Source organism: Gavialis gangeticus, unplaced genomic scaffold, assembly GCF_001723915.1.
Source record: "Gavialis gangeticus isolate Ggan-Ray unplaced genomic scaffold, GavGan_comp1, whole genome shotgun sequence".
Lineage (NCBI taxonomy): Eukaryota > Metazoa > Chordata > Crocodylia > Gavialidae > Gavialis > Gavialis gangeticus.
This window is the reverse complement of record NW_017729024.1, coordinates 131,074,960-131,079,533: the sequence shown is the minus strand read 5'-3', so window position 1 is coordinate 131,079,533 and position 4,574 is coordinate 131,074,960.

Sequence of the window (4,574 nt, the reverse complement as noted above, 5' to 3'; positions counted from 1 at the left end):
TATATATATATATACACACACACACACACACACACACACAACTTTGTGTGAGATGTGCAATAACAGAAGTGTTGGAGGAGGGGAGTTTTGTTTTGTTTTTTAATTGGGATATGCTTTGAAAAGGGACTTCCCAAGTGGTTAGACTTTTGCTTTAGAGGACAGTTTCACTTTCAGTGTAATACTTCAAAGTCATTGTTAGAGCAAATAAGATCACATGGACTGTAGTTTAATAGGTCCAACTCAAATCTCTTCTACATTTATTTGAAATACTTTGCTCTTGGTATACATTTATGGCCTTAATACTGACTGTGAAGCCACACACCTCTGTGGTAGTTTAACACCTAGATGTTGAAATGCTCAGCAGGACCTGACAGTGTTCCTTAATGGGCTCTATAAGCTAGTAGGCATTTAAAAAACACTGCTATTCAACTGGTCTACAGTGTGCCTCTGTTAACAAGGGATCAACTATCTCCAGGTCCTGGAATTCAGATTAAATACTAAGGCTGAATCAAAATGAATTTTAAATCAGAATATCCCACTTCTCAGTTTTAAGGGCAGAGCTCACATTTCCTCAGGCATCCCTGAGGAGGGAGCCCTGCTACATTACAGCTATCACTGCCTCTGTTGTGAAGACAAAGCCACACAAGACACTCAGCAATGGTGCCACTTAAACAAAATACAAAGAACGTAGCCTGTAGCAATCCAGCTAGACAAAAAGTTTGAGCCATAGCTTATTTGTGGTGCTGCTGGTGTGCTTAAAAGCAAGTGGTGTGCAGCATTTTTCAGTATTGGTGAGGTACTCAATAACATTTTTATCTGAATTAAACTGGAGTTTGCAGACTAATTCTTACTAACAGAAATCTGACTTTAGCTTGAATATACTTGGATATTTCAAGACTGATCAAGGAGTTTACATTTATACTTAGAAAATTTATATTAGGATATTGTGTTAGTATTGTAGATTTCACAATGGTTTTGGCATTGTATTGCCTGGCTGCCACTTAGGTTTCAATCACTAAGTGTGTGATCTTAAAAATTGTAACTGTTTTCATACAAGAAAGTTGCATTAAAATGGCTTTATAATTAAATGTAGTTCGGACGTAAATGTTTTATTTAATACATGTTCAAGGTAAACACAGCATGACTCTGGGGGTGGGAAGACTGGATAAGAAAATGTTTTAAGATGCACATCAAACAATTGAGTTTACAAAGATTTAAAACAAATGTATTACCATAAACACATTTTTTTTTTTATCTTATGGGTGCTCTGAGATTGAGGGATCAGAGTAGGTGCCATTGTTTCACCGAAGGACAACTTTATGACTCGGGTAGTACTACATGTGGATCCAGGATTTTGAAAAGGGAGTGCATATGGTGTAGTGCAGGGGCAGGCAATTATTTTGGACAGAGGGCCACTTACAGACTTCTGGCAAGCCATCCAGGGCCACATGACAGGCAGCCCAGGGGAGATAAACATTAATTTTCTAAATTTTTTAGTGGCCCCATGGGCCGGATAGAATGGCCTGGCGGGCCGCATCCGGTCCCCAGGCAGCATTTTGCTCGCCCCTGGTGTAGTGCCTTATTGTGCATCAGCACACATTTTTCTCCAATTATCTTCTAGTTTCTTACTTATGCTGCAAGCCTAGCTAGCATAAGTTTAGGAACCAAGCAAAACCAAAGCCAAATACAATTGGACTGCCAGCTGGAGAAGGGGTGTGTGTGTGGGGCGGATGTACAGCTGTTACCCACCAGCCAGAGACAGAATTGCCCCTTGCACCCCCATAACAGGGTCTTCCCAGACACTCCTCCATGGCTCCAAATTGCCCCTCACCACCCTTTAGACATTGTTCCTGCCTGCAGCTCCTATCTGTCCCATTAACTCACATAACCCTCCCAATGTTCAACCTCACCCTATCATGCCCCAAGCCTCAGACTCCACCATCCCTTTTACTCCCCACTGGCCCCTACCTGCCCCAAGTATCCACTGCAGATTGGTTCCCCATCACACCCCAGTCCTCTGACCCCTCACTATCTCTCTTACACCCCATGAAGCCCTCCGCTACCCCTATTAGATGCAGTCCCTCATACCCATTTCACCCCCACACCTCAACTGTGCCCTCAGCTCCTAAAACCCCCTCCCCATAACACCGCAGCCCCTCCTTGCCCCAGATGCTGCTATCCCCCCAAAAGCTTCTAGTGCCTCCCCATACAGTCCCTCATAGCTCCCAGGAGTCTCCTTTCAAAACGCAACTAAATAGTTCCTGCCACCCTCACGGCCCATAACCATGCCCATAGGGAAGGGCTGTAAGTAGTCCTCCTTCCCCTCCCATTACTCTATAATGCTACCTTCCATCGTCAACAAACAGAAATAAATACTTGGGGTCAGAAAACTTGCTCCAGCCACTTGCAGTGCTCCTACTGCGGTGACCAACCCCTCTCAATCTGTCTGGCCTTATGATGTTCCTGGTTGCTCTGCTGGATCAGCCTCGCACAGCCTCCATCATCCACCCTAACAACCCATGAAAGGGTCACCTCATAGCCTCGCCCATTGAACTCCCTCCTGCTTCCAGCTGCTGCACCGCCACAGAGCTGGGCCTACCTTCAGCCCTGCCCCTCCATTCCCTGTCTCCAATTGCTGTGGGTTCAAATCCCCTAGTAACAAAGCCACCCAGTACAGGTTCCTAAGTAGTGGCATGGCTTTACTGGACAGGAAGGGGGATTTTTTTTTTGGGGGGCGGGGAAGGGAGGGAGCAGAGAAATATTGCCAGGAGTAGATAATAAGTTAATTGTAGAAGAAAAGCTAGTTTGGTTAGTGGAAAAATCAAGGTTTGTTAACACTTACAGAAGGAAGAGATTAGCTAGAATCAAGTAGATAACAGCCATCAGCCCTGCCTAAACAGACATGCAGCTGCTGTCCCTGCCAGGCAGTTTTAAAACTTGAGAGGAACAGGAATCAAAGGAGGGGCAGGGAGAGAGGTGGTAGCTGTACCACCAATGCTGCCCCCCCCAATCTTCTCTGCCCCCCAATCCACTCCTGGGTAGTGCTGCTGAAAAAGGCTGCTTCTACACGGCCTCTTTTTAAGTTTCCAAATATCTGAAACCAGTGCTCAGGTAAATTTTCCTTATTTAAATGGCCTCCAAAAAGACACAGTGGGAGTCAATAGCTTCAATTTATATTTCTGTGACACTCCATTTACTGCTTGCCTAACAGCCTTACTTGCCTACAAAATCCAGCTGCATCTCAGACTAATGTCCCAAGTTCTGAGCAACTGTATCAAGGTGTTCTGTTATATATTAGCAAAATGGATATTTAGAAAAGGACAGTAGCAGCAGGCTTTGAAAATGTTGGTATCTTTGTGGTTAAGTGCTTTTAGAAAAACAACCTTCATATGGAAGGAAAGCTTCCATGTGCAAACACTTGATTTGCTGTGCCTTCAAGCAGAGCAATGTTCCTATGAACTTCAAGTAGAAAAAGTGACAGAAGCCATGCTGTGAAGGTGGCTAGTAGCCATACATTTAACAGTACTTGGGGATGCAATGAGATGTAAAATCAATTTGGTCTGGCTGGGCAGGGTGGGGAAACGCACCCCATGCCAACGCAGAGCACAAAATGAGAAATGCAGCCCCTCTTTCCTCCTGCTTTACAAATCAACTGCCCCCCAGTAAATAGTCTGACACATTCAACCCCAATTCTCTTCGAGAAAGAGCAAAAGCATGGTAGTACAGCCAGCATTTCTGTAGAAAGAACACTCAGTGAATGGGCAAGGAAACACCCTCATTGTACTGGCAGAAAGGTAGCTTCAGGTGAAGTCATGCTCATCTCACTAGCCTGATCTCAGTTCTAAAGTGCATTCTTAACTTTGGCAGAGATCACAGAATCATAGAAACTTAGGGTTGGAAGGGACCTCAGGAGGTCATCTAGTCCAACCCCCTGCTCAAAGCAGGACCATCCCCAACTAGATCATCCCAGTCAAAGCTTTGTCTAGCTGGTTCTTAAAAACCTCCAAGGATGGAGCTTCTACCACCTGTCTGGGCAACCGATTCCAGTGGTTTACTACCCTCTTAGTAAGAAAAATCTTCTTAACACCTAACCTAAGCTTCCCTTGCTGCAACTTGAAACCGTTGCTCCTTGTTCTGTAATCTGCCACCACTGAGAACAGTCTAGCTCCATCCTCTTTCAAACCCTTCATATAACTGAAGGTTGCTATTAAATGCCTTCTCAGTCTTCTCTTCTCTAAATAAAAGCCCAGTTCCCTTAGCCTCTCCTCAGAAGTCACGTGCCCCAGCCCCTGAACCATTGTTGCCCTCTGCTGGACTCTCTTCAATTTGTCCACATCCTTTCTGTAGTGGTGGGACCAAAACTGAACACAGTTCTCCAGATGAGGCCTCACCAGTGCTGAATAGAGGTGAATAATCACTTCCCTTAACCTGCTGGCAACACTCCTACCAATGTAGCCCAGTATGCTGCTAGCCTTCTTGGCAAGAAGGGCCCACACACTATTGGCTCATATTCATCTATTGCCCACTGTAACGCTCAGGTCGTTTTCTGCAGAGCTGCTGCCCAGCCAGTCAGC